Source organism: Bacillus rossius, chromosome 5 (genome assembly GCF_032445375.1).
Source record: "Bacillus rossius redtenbacheri isolate Brsri chromosome 5, Brsri_v3, whole genome shotgun sequence".
In the NCBI taxonomy this organism is placed as follows: domain Eukaryota; kingdom Metazoa; phylum Arthropoda; class Insecta; order Phasmatodea; family Bacillidae; genus Bacillus; species Bacillus rossius.
The window spans coordinates 6,376,706-6,389,727 of NC_086333.1; the positions used below are offsets into that span (position 1 = coordinate 6,376,706).

The following is a 13,022-nucleotide window of genomic DNA, read 5'->3' on the forward strand; positions in this document are numbered from 1 at the left end:
CAGTATTTTTTCAACCTAAATTCATAGTTTTTTCGGACAAATGTATTAGAAATTTAGGCCCTAGGCGTCGGCATCGGCCCGACTCGTGTGATTTCGGTCCGCGATCGACGGTACCTTGAGTTATGTAACTAACCAAGGGACATTACTAAGTTTTTTTTTCTTTTTCTTCTTTGGCGAGTGACAAGACGCCTCGACCATCAACGGCAAGATGTATGGTGCTGTGGTATGTATTTGGACCTCATCCTATCAAAATTCAAAGACATCGTTAAAATTCGTATAAGAAAAGACAAAACTGTGCAAGTAACGAAGTTTCTTCTAATTTCATCTGTAAAATTGTGTACTGAGGCCATGTAACGATAAGAAAAAACATTTTTTTTTTTTTTAAAGAAATAAACAAAGATAATTTAACAAACTCTTTTATTTCCAAATAACGCAGAACCATAGTAATGAAAAATTCCTCAGGAACATTGTTTGTTTTGTTACGTTTCTATGTGTGCTTAGCCGGGCCAAAACATACAACGTAACAACATGGCTGCCCAGTCGTGGGGCACGAATTTAGACACTGCCTGATGATAATAAAATAAACATTCGGAAAAACAGTAAAAACTTATCAAGTAAAAGCCAATCATGTCTAAATTAACTGTGGTAATACTTTTTGGAACATCGGCAAAATTATAACTTGTGAACCAGTGATTCGAGAGTGGATCGTGTGATCTTCGCGTCGTACTTGTAAACATCAACAAACGAAAACGAGCGTGAGAAGCCAGCATTCACCGTATAAGAACATAGCGGGACATCGTGGGAAAGGAATGCGACGAAAACTACATTGTAGAACATCGTGGGACATAATTCAAGCAACATAGATCATCTCGGTACTTCGCAGGACAACGAGGGATGAATCGCCGGAAACAGCAAGTCTAAATTGGACAAAAACTTACATTCTTATAGTCTAAATTTTTGTAGTTGTCATTGTTTTAAAGATTTTTTCTGTTGTTAATGTGTTTTTAAAGGGTTGTTTACATTTATAATAGTAAAAATAATATGAGTACAGACAGTCAGGATGACCTGACGGGTTTTTCTGAAACTTCAGGAAATTCCGACCCGAATTTGAACATTGAATTGATACAGGAGCAGTCAGAAAACATGGAACAGCATGCAAATGGTAGTCCAGTAGAGGTTATGGGGGGTCAGACAGGTCTAATCAAATGTTAGAAAAATTAATGATAATGATGCATAACATGTCATTAGGGATGCATAACATGTTACAAGGTCAGATTGAATTTAGACATATAATGTCACAAGGTCAGATTGAATTCAGACATATAATGGAACAAAAATTTGATGCCACTGAACAAAAATTAGATGCCACTGAACAAAAATTAATCAATACATTTGAGAGCCGATTTGATGCACTTAGGAATGATCTTAATGAACAGATCTCTTCCTGTATATGCAAAGTAAATAATTGTGAAGTGCAGATGGAGGAGGCACAGTCTAGGTTAAAAACATGTGAAGGAATAGTGGGCCCAGTTCAGGATAATTTGATACAAACAGGTAAAACAGTTCAGGAGCATAGTAAAAAAATTTCGGAGTTGGTACAACATGGTGAGGGTGTACAAAACAGAATTGTCGAAAATCAAGATGGTGTCACAGATTTACAGTTGAAAGTGGTTCAGGAAGTTAAGGGGAATTTTGAAGCTAATGTTGAAAGGACGTTTACAGAAAGTTCAAAGGAGGGTGGCCAGTTGGAGAATTTTAGGTATGATGTGGGTAGAGAATGTTTACAGGAAATCGAGGAAGGGCTGAGTAAGATTAGAGGGGATGGACAGGGTAGCATTGGAGGTTCAGTTTTGACTGTAGATGAAGTGAACACTTTTGGAGGGACAGTGCCTAAATTGTTTGGTGATGACCGAGGGGTCACTCCGATACAATTTGTAACCAAATGTGAGAAAGTAGTTAGCTATTTTAGTGGTTCAGATGAGCAACAGGTAGAATTGTTTATCACTAAATTGGATGTGGATGGTGTTACATTGCAATGGGCAATACATAAGAAGAATGAATGGAAAACATTTAAAAAAAAAAAAAAAAAATTGCCAGTTGTGTTTGTACTTTTTTAGGATAATTCAATGAAACATTATTATGGACAATCACCTGTACAAGGTTGATTATTGTGTAAGGTATTTTTATGTTGATATTGTAAACAAATTGTGATCAAGAATTTTATCAGGTTGGACTAAAGACACTTCACTATAGTGAATATTTTGCATAGTTTTTAAATGACAAATGAACATGAAATTCCAATGAAATGTTTTGTAGTGTCAGTATAACCTGTTGAAGGTTATGTTTGCTCTATAATCAAGTGTTAATTGTGTTTTTTGTTAAAGATTGATTTGTCACTTTTTAATTTGGTATGGAGAATGGAAATGATTTTGTTTATGTAATTTTTCAATATGTTGGTAATAATTTGTTTTAAGGAGTTATAATCATATGAAAAGTAATGGTATGTTGTAATTGTGTTAAAAAGATCTTGCAATACTCATGGTCAGGTTAATTTGTTGCATTTGTTTACACTTTGTTGATTTGTCATGGTATATAGTTTGTTTCAATTGACACTTTTGTACTTTTTGATTTAATTTTTTATAAATTCAATCAAAAAGTAGGGGGGGTTATGTAGCATTGCACAATGAGTATGCCATATACATATATATATATATATATATTTTTTGTCATAAGAATATTAAGAATCACTTTGATATGAAAGATAGTAATTATTTAACATGTAGATAAGGATAGTTCAGAGCTGTTAAGAATTGTTATTAATTACTTTGGTTGACTTTCATGGAAAGCCTTAAAATACTTATTTCCTTGAGATACTTAATTATTAATTTGAGGGTTAATTCCAGTTCGTAATAATTAATTTTGATATTTGATAATTAATGTCAGTAATTAAAGCAGTATAGATTATAATTTTACAGGACATCATTTTTAAACAAAAGTTTCTAATATGGTATGAATTTCAACTTTGTTTACTAAATTTTTAACATTGTATTTGAATTTTTTGGGTAATTTTATATTCTATTGGATATTGCTAGTGTAATATTTTGAGAATAGTCTGGAAGGTACAGAAGGAAGAGAGGACAGGCGCGACACTCTGGCGCCAGAAAGCTATTTTTCACTTTGTAAATGCGTGTTTGGGATTTACGCGTCACGTTGTACGCACAGCTGTAGCGACCGTCTGGAAGGGTCTCTGGAGGCTACCACTAGCCAGCCAATCAGGGCGAGCCCTGGCGTCAAAAGATGTGCCCGTACAAATTTCCTTATATGGTCATGTTTTGGAATTATGTGCGCTGATTGGTCAGTTGGCCCACGGGGTTGCCTCCCTTGTTTTCACCTTTACAAGGGAAGGTAATCTCGTCGACCAAGTCACTTGTTGCTCGATCGTCGCCGAACTCGGTCGCGTCGTCGGCAAGTCGCAAATCACTAAGAGATAATTTAACGCCTAGGGGCTGGGGCCAGGCAGTATTTTTTCAACCTAAATTCATAGTTTTTTCGGACAAATGTATTAGAAATTTAGGCCCTAGGCGTCGGCATCGGCCCGACTCGTGTGATTTCGGTCCGCGATCGACGGTACCTTGAGTTATGTAACTAACCAAGGGACATTACTAAGTTTTTTTTTCTTTTTCTTCTTTGGCGAGTGACAAGACGCCTCGACCATCAACGGCAAGATGTATGGTGCTGTGGTATGTATTTGGACCTCATCCTATCAAAATTCAAAGACATCGTTAAAATTCGTATAAGAAAAGACAAAACTGTGCAAGTAACGAAGTTTCTTCTAATTTCATCTGTAAAATTGTGTACTGAGGCCATGTAACGATAAGAAAAAACATTTTTTTTTTTTTTAAAGAAATAAACAAAGATAATTTAACAAACTCTTTTATTTCCAAATAACGCAGAACCATAGTAATGAAAAATTCCTCAGGAACATTGTTTGTTTTGTTACGTTTCTATGTGTGCTTAGCCGGGCCAAAACATACAACGTAACAACATGGCTGCCCAGTCGTGGGGCACGAATTTAGACACTGCCTGATGATAATAAAATAAACATTCGGAAAAACAGTAAAAACTTATCAAGTAAAAGCCAATCATGTCTAAATTAACTGTGGTAATACTTTTTGGAACATCGGCAAAATTATAACTTGTGAACCAGTGATTCGAGAGTGGATCGTGTGATCTTCGCGTCGTACTTGTAAACATCAACAAACGAAAACGAGCGTGAGAAGCCAGCATTCACCGTATAAGAACATAGCGGGACATCGTGGGAAAGGAATGCGACGAAAACTACATTGTAGAACATCGTGGGACATAATTCAAGCAACATAGATCATCTCGGTACTTCGCAGGACAACGAGGGATGAATCGCCGGAAACAGCAAGTCTAAATTGGACAAAAACTTACATTCTTATAGTCTAAATTTTTGTAGTTGTCATTGTTTTAAAGATTTTTTCTGTTGTTAATGTGTTTTTAAAGGGTTGTTTACATTTATAATAGTAAAAATAATATGAGTACAGACAGTCAGGATGACCTGACGGGTTTTTCTGAAACTTCAGGAAATTCCGACCCGAATTTGAACATTGAATTGATACAGGAGCAGTCAGAAAACATGGAACAGCATGCAAATGGTAGTCCAGTAGAGGTTATGGGGGGTCAGACAGGTCTAATCAAATGTTAGAAAAATTAATGATAATGATGCATAACATGTCATTAGGGATGCATAACATGTTACAAGGTCAGATTGAATTTAGACATATAATGTCACAAGGTCAGATTGAATTCAGACATATAATGGAACAAAAATTTGATGCCACTGAACAAAAATTAGATGCCACTGAACAAAAATTAATCAATACATTTGAGAGCCGATTTGATGCACTTAGGAATGATCTTAATGAACAGATCTCTTCCTGTATATGCAAAGTAAATAATTGTGAAGTGCAGATGGAGGAGGCACAGTCTAGGTTAAAAACATGTGAAGGAATAGTGGGCCCAGTTCAGGATAATTTGATACAAACAGGTAAAACAGTTCAGGAGCATAGTAAAAAAATTTCGGAGTTGGTACAACATGGTGAGGGTGTACAAAACAGAATTGTCGAAAATCAAGATGGTGTCACAGATTTACAGTTGAAAGTGGTTCAGGAAGTTAAGGGGAATTTTGAAGCTAATGTTGAAAGGACGTTTACAGAAAGTTCAAAGGAGGGTGGCCAGTTGGAGAATTTTAGGTATGATGTGGGTAGAGAATGTTTACAGGAAATCGAGGAAGGGCTGAGTAAGATTAGAGGGGATGGACAGGGTAGCATTGGAGGTTCAGTTTTGACTGTAGATGAAGTGAACACTTTTGGAGGGACAGTGCCTAAATTGTTTGGTGATGACCGAGGGGTCACTCCGATACAATTTGTAACCAAATGTGAGAAAGTAGTTAGCTATTTTAGTGGTTCAGATGAGCAACAGGTAGAATTGTTTATCACTAAATTGGATGTGGATGGTGTTACATTGCAATGGGCAATACATAAGAAGAATGAATGGAAAACATTTAAAAAAAAAAAAAAAAAAATTGCCAGTTGTGTTTGTACTTTTTTAGGATAATTCAATGAAACATTATTATGGACAATCACCTGTACAAGGTTGATTATTGTGTAAGGTATTTTTATGTTGATATTGTAAACAAATTGTGATCAAGAATTTTATCAGGTTGGACTAAAGACACTTCACTATAGTGAATATTTTGCATAGTTTTTAAATGACAAATGAACATGAAATTCCAATGAAATGTTTTGTAGTGTCAGTATAACCTGTTGAAGGTTATGTTTGCTCTATAATCAAGTGTTAATTGTGTTTTTTGTTAAAGATTGATTTGTCACTTTTTAATTTGGTATGGAGAATGGAAATGATTTTGTGTATGTAATTTTTCAATATGTTGGTAATAATTTGTTTTAAGGAGTTATAATCATATGAAAAGTAATGGTATGTTGTAATTGTGTTAAAAAGATCTTGCAATACTCATGGTCAGGTTAATTTGTTGCATTTGTTTACACTTTGTTGATTTGTCATGGTATATAGTTTGTTTCAATTGACACTTTTGTACTTTTTGATTTAATTTTTTATAAATTCAATCAAAAAGTAGGGGGGGTTATGTAGCATTGCACAATGAGTATGCCATATACATATATATATATATATATATTTTTTGTCATAAGAATATTAAGAATCACTTTGATATGAAAGATAGTAATTATTTAACATGTAGATAAGGATAGTTCAGAGCTGTTAAGAATTGTTATTAATTACTTTGGTTGACTTTCATGGAAAGCCTTAAAATACTTATTTCCTTGAGATACTTAATTATTAATTTGAGGGTTAATTCCAGTTCGTAATAATTAATTTTGATATTTGATAATTAATGTCAGTAATTAAAGCAGTATAGATTATAATTTTACAGGACATCATTTTTAAACAAAAGTTTCTAATATGGTATGAATTTCAACTTTGTTTACTAAATTTTTAACATTGTATTTGAATTTTTTGGGTAATTTTATATTCTATTGGATATTGCTAGTGTAATATTTTGAGAATAGTCTGGAAGGTACAGAAGGAAGAGAGGACAGGCGCGACACTCTGGCGCCAGAAAGCTATTTTTCACTTTGTAAATGCGTGTTTGGGATTTACGCGTCACGTTGTACGCACAGCTGTAGCGACCGTCTGGAAGGGTCTCTGGAGGCTACCACTAGCCAGCCAATCAGGGCGAGCCCTGGCGTCAAAAGATGTGCCCGTACAAATTTCCTTATATGGTCATGTTTTGGAATTATGTGCGCTGATTGGTCAGTTGGCCCACGGGGTTGCCTCCCTTGTTTTCACCTTTACAAGGGAAGGTAATCTCGTCGACCAAGTCACTTGTTGCTCGATCGTCGCCGAACTCGGTCGCGTCGTCGGCAAGTCGCAAATCACTAAGAGATAATTTAACGCCTAGGGGCTGGGGCCAGGCAGTATTTTTTCAACCTAAATTCATAGTTTTTTCGGACAAATGTATTAGAAATTTAGGCCCTAGGCGTCGGCATCGGCCCGACTCGTGTGATTTCGGTCCGCGATCGACGGTACCTTGAGTTATGTAACTAACCAAGGGACATTACTAAGTTTTTTTTTCTTTTTCTTCTTTGGCGAGTGACAAGACGCCTCGACCATCAACGGCAAGATGTATGGTGCTGTGGTATGTATTTGGACCTCATCCTATCAAAATTCAAAGACATCGTTAAAATTCGTATAAGAAAAGACAAAACTGTGCAAGTAACGAAGTTTCTTCTAATTTCATCTGTAAAATTGTGTACTGAGGCCATGTAACGATAAGAAAAAACATTTTTTTTTTTTTTAAAGAAATAAACAAAGATAATTTAACAAACTCTTTTATTTCCAAATAACGCAGAACCATAGTAATGAAAAATTCCTCAGGAACATTGTTTGTTTTGTTACGTTTCTATGTGTGCTTAGCCGGGCCAAAACATACAACGTAACAACATGGCTGCCCAGTCGTGGGGCACGAATTTAGACACTGCCTGATGATAATAAAATAAACATTCGGAAAAACAGTAAAAACTTATCAAGTAAAAGCCAATCATGTCTAAATTAACTGTGGTAATACTTTTTGGAACATCGGCAAAATTATAACTTGTGAACCAGTGATTCGAGAGTGGATCGTGTGATCTTCGCGTCGTACTTGTAAACATCAACAAACGAAAACGAGCGTGAGAAGCCAGCATTCACCGTATAAGAACATAGCGGGACATCGTGGGAAAGGAATGCGACGAAAACTACATTGTAGAACATCGTGGGACATAATTCAAGCAACATAGATCATCTCGGTACTTCGCAGGACAACGAGGGATGAATCGCCGGAAACAGCAAGTCTAAATTGGACAAAAACTTACATTCTTATAGTCTAAATTTTTGTAGTTGTCATTGTTTTAAAGATTTTTTCTGTTGTTAATGTGTTTTTAAAGGGTTGTTTACATTTATAATAGTAAAAATAATATGAGTACAGACAGTCAGGATGACCTGACGGGTTTTTCTGAAACTTCAGGAAATTCCGACCCGAATTTGAACATTGAATTGATACAGGAGCAGTCAGAAAACATGGAACAGCATGCAAATGGTAGTCCAGTAGAGGTTATGGGGGGTCAGACAGGTCTAATCAAATGTTAGAAAAATTAATGATAATGATGCATAACATGTCATTAGGGATGCATAACATGTTACAAGGTCAGATTGAATTTAGGCATATAATGTCACAAGGTCAGATTGAATTCAGACATATAATGGAACAAAAATTTGATGCCACTGAACAAAAATTAGATGCCACTGAACAAAAATTAATCAATACATTTGAGAGCCGATTTGATGCACTTAGGAATGATCTTAATGAACAGATCTCTTCCTGTATATGCAAAGTAAATAATTGTGAAGTGCAGATGGAGGAGGCACAGTCTAGGTTAAAAACATGTGAAGGAATAGTGGGCCCAGTTCAGGATAATTTGATACAAACAGGTAAAACAGTTCAGGAGCATAGTAAAAAAATTTCGGAGTTGGTACAACATGGTGAGGGTGTACAAAACAGAATTGTCGAAAATCAAGATGGTGTCACAGATTTACAGTTGAAAGTGGTTCAGGAAGTTAAGGGGAATTTTGAAGCTAATGTTGAAAGGACGTTTACAGAAAGTTCAAAGGAGGGTGGCCAGTTGGAGAATTTTAGGTATGATGTGGGTAGAGAATGTTTACAGGAAATCGAGGAAGGGCTGAGTAAGATTAGAGGGGATGGACAGGGTAGCATTGGAGGTTCAGTTTTGACTGTAGATGAAGTGAACACTTTTGGAGGGACAGTGCCTAAATTGTTTGGTGATGACCGAGGGGTCACTCCGATACAATTTGTAACCAAATGTGAGAAAGTAGTTAGCTATTTTAGTGGTTCAGATGAGCAACAGGTAGAATTGTTTATCACTAAATTGGATGTGGATGGTGTTACATTGCAATGGGCAATACATAAGAAGAATGAATGGAAAACATTTAAAAAAAAAAAAAAAAAATTGGCAGTTGTGTTTGTACTTTTTTAGGATAATTCAATGAAACATTATTATGGACAATCACCTGTACAAGGTTGATTATTGTGTAAGGTATTTTTATGTTGATATTGTAAACAAATTGTGATCAAGAATTTTATCAGGTTGGACTAAAGACACTTCACTATAGTGAATATTTTGCATAGTTTTTAAATGACAAATGAACATGAAATTCCAATGAAATGTTTTGTAGTGTCAGTATAACCTGTTGAAGGTTATGTTTGCTCTATAATCAAGTGTTAATTGTGTTTTTTGTTAAAGATTGATTTGTCACTTTTTAATTTGGTATGGAGAATGGAAATGATTTTGTGTATGTAATTTTTCAATATGTTGGTAATAATTTGTTTTAAGGAGTTATAATCATATGAAAAGTAATGGTATGTTGTAATTGTGTTAAAAAGATCTTGCAATACTCATGGTCAGGTTAATTTGTTGCATTTGTTTACACTTTGTTGATTTGTCATGGTATATAGTTTGTTTCAATTGACACTTTTGTACTTTTTGATTTAATTTTTTATAAATTCAATCAAAAAGTAGGGGGGGTTATGTAGCATTGCACAATGAGTATGCCATATACATATATATATATATATATATTTTTTGTCATAAGAATATTAAGAATCACTTTGATATGAAAGATAGTAATTATTTAACATGTAGATAAGGATAGTTCAGAGCTGTTAAGAATTGTTATTAATTACTTTGGTTGACTTTCATGGAAAGCCTTAAAATACTTATTTCCTTGAGATACTTAATTATTAATTTGAGGGTTAATTCCAGTTCGTAATAATTAATTTTGATATTTGATAATTAATGTCAGTAATTAAAGCAGTATAGATTATAATTTTACAGGACATCATTTTTAAACAAAAGTTTCTAATATGGTATGAATTTCAACTTTGTTTACTAAATTTTTAACATTGTATTTGAATTTTTTGGGTAATTTTATATTCTATTGGATATTGCTAGTGTAATATTTTGAGAATAGTCTGGAAGGTACAGAAGGAAGAGAGGACAGGCGCGACACTCTGGCGCCAGAAAGCTATTTTTCACTTTGTAAATGCGTGTTTGGGATTTACGCGTCACGTTGTACGCACAGCTGTAGCGACCGTCTGGAAGGGTCTCTGGAGGCTACCACTAGCCAGCCAATCAGGGCGAGCCCTGGCGTCAAGAGATGTGCCCGTACAAATTTCCTTATATGGTCATGTTTTGGAATTATGTGCGCTGATTGGTCAGTTGGCCCACGGGGTTGCCTCCCTTGTTTTCACCTTTACAAGGGAAGGTAATCTCGTCGACCAAGTCACTTGTTGCTCGATCGTCGCCGAACTCGGTCGCGTCGTCGGCAAGTCGCAAATCACTAAGAGATAATTTAACGCCTAGGGGCTGGGGCCAGGCCGTATTTTTTCAACCTAAATTCATAGTTTTTTCGGACAAATGTATTAGAAATTTAGGCCCTAGGCGTCGGCATCGGCCCGACTCGTGTGATTTCGGTCCGCGATCGACGGTACCTTGAGTTATGTAACTAACCAAGGGACATTACTAAGTTTTTTTTTCTTTTTCTTCTTTGGCGAGTGACAAGACGCCTCGACCATCAACGGCAAGATGTATGGTGCTGTGGTATGTATTTGGACCTCATCCTATCAAAATTCAAAGACATCGTTAAAATTCGTATAAGAAAAGACAAAACTGTGCAAGTAACGAAGTTTCTTCTAATTTCATCTGTAAAATTGTGTACTGAGGCCATGTAACGATAAGAAAAAACATTTTTTTTTTTTTAAAGAAATAAACAAAGATAATTTAACAAACTCTTTTATTTCCAAATAACGCAGAACCATAGTAATGAAAAATTCCTCAGGAACATTGTTTGTTTTGTTTTGTTACGTTTCTATGTGTGCTTAGCCGGGCCAAAACATACAACGTAACAACATGGCTGCCCAGTCGTGGGGCACGAATTTAGACACTGCCTGATGATAATAAAATAAACATTCGGAAAAACAGTAAAAACTTATCAAGTAAAAGCCAATCATGTCTAAATTAACTGTGGTAATACTTTTTGGAACATCGGCAAAATTATAACTTGTGAACCAGTGATTCGAGAGTGGATCGTGTGATCTTCGCGTCGTACTTGTAAACATCAACAAACGAAAACGAGCGTGAGAAGCCAGCATTCACCGTATAAGAACATAGCGGGACATCGTGGGAAAGGAATGCGACGAAAACTACATTGTAGAACATCGTGGGACATAATTCAAGCAACATAGATCATCTCGGTACTTCGCAGGACAACGAGGGATGAATCGCCGGAAACAGCAAGTCTAAATTGGACAAAAACTTACATTCTTATAGTCTAAATTTTTGTAGTTGTCATTGTTTTAAAGATTTTTTCTGTTGTTAATGTGTTTTTAAAGGGTTGTTTACATTTATAATAGTAAAAATAATATGAGTACAGACAGTCAGGATGACCTGACGGGTTTTTCTGAAACTTCAGGAAATTCCGACCCGAATTTGAACATTGAATTGATACAGGAGCAGTCAGAAAACATGGAACAGCATGCAAATGGTAGTCCAGTAGAGGTTATGGGGGGTCAGACAGGTCTAATCAAATGTTAGAAAAATTAATGATAATGATGCATAACATGTCATTAGGGATGCATAACATGTTACAAGGTCAGATTGAATTTAGACATATAATGTCACAAGGTCAGATTGAATTCAGACATATAATGGAACAAAAATTTGATGCCACTGAACAAAAATTAGATGCCACTGAACAAAAATTAATCAATACATTTGAGAGCCGATTTGATGCACTTAGGAATGATCTTAATGAACAGATCTCTTCCTGTATATGCAAAGTAAATAATTGTGAAGTGCAGATGGAGGAGGCACAGTCTAGGTTAAAAACATGTGAAGGAATAGTGGGCCCAGTTCAGGATAATTTGATACAAACAGGTAAAACAGTTCAGGAGCATAGTAAAAAAATTTCGGAGTTGGTACAACATGGTGAGGGTGTACAAAACAGAATTGTCGAAAATCAAGATGGTGTCACAGATTTACAGTTGAAAGTGGTTCAGGAAGTTAAGGGGAATTTTGAAGCTAATGTTGAAAGGACGTTTACAGAAAGTTCAAAGGAGGGTGGCCAGTTGGAGAATTTTAGGTATGATGTGGGTAGAGAATGTTTACAGGAAATCGAGGAAGGGCTGAGTAAGATTAGAGGGGATGGACAGGGTAGCATTGGAGGTTCAGTTTTGACTGTAGATGAAGTGAACACTTTTGGAGGGACAGTGCCTAAATTGTTTGGTGATGACCGAGGGGTCACTCCGATACAATTTGTAACCAAATGTGAGAAAGTAGTTAGCTATTTTAGTGGTTCAGATGAGCAACAGGTAGAATTGTTTATCACTAAATTGGATGTGGATGGTGTTACATTGCAATGGGCAATACATAAGAAGAATGAATGGAAAACATTTAAAAAAAAAAAAAAAAAATTGCCAGTTGTGTTTGTACTTTTTTAGGATAATTCAATGAAACATTATTATGGACAATCACCTGTACAAGGTTGATTATTGTGTAAGGTATTTTTATGTTGATATTGTAAACAAATTGTGATCAAGAATTTTATCAGGTTGGACTAAAGACACTTCACTATAGTGAATATTTTGCATAGTTTTTAAATGACAAATGAACATGAAATTCCAATGAAATGTTTTGTAGTGTCAGTATAACCTGTTGAAGGTTATGTTTGCTCTATAATCAAGTGTTAATTGTGTTTTTTGTTAAAGATTGATTTGTCACTTTTTAATTTGGTATGGAGAATGGAAATGATTTTGTGTATGTAATTTTTCAATATGTTGGTAATAATTT

The 13,022-nt window shown here is 35.4% G+C and overlaps 1 protein-coding gene across 6 annotated transcripts in view; it reads right to left on the reverse strand.

The window, feature by feature from the left end:
- Positions 1 to 13,022, reverse strand: part of LOC134531562 (metaxin-1) — a 298,930-nt gene that overhangs the window by 186,497 nt on the left and 99,411 nt on the right. The gene's annotated exons all lie outside the window — the stretch shown is intronic.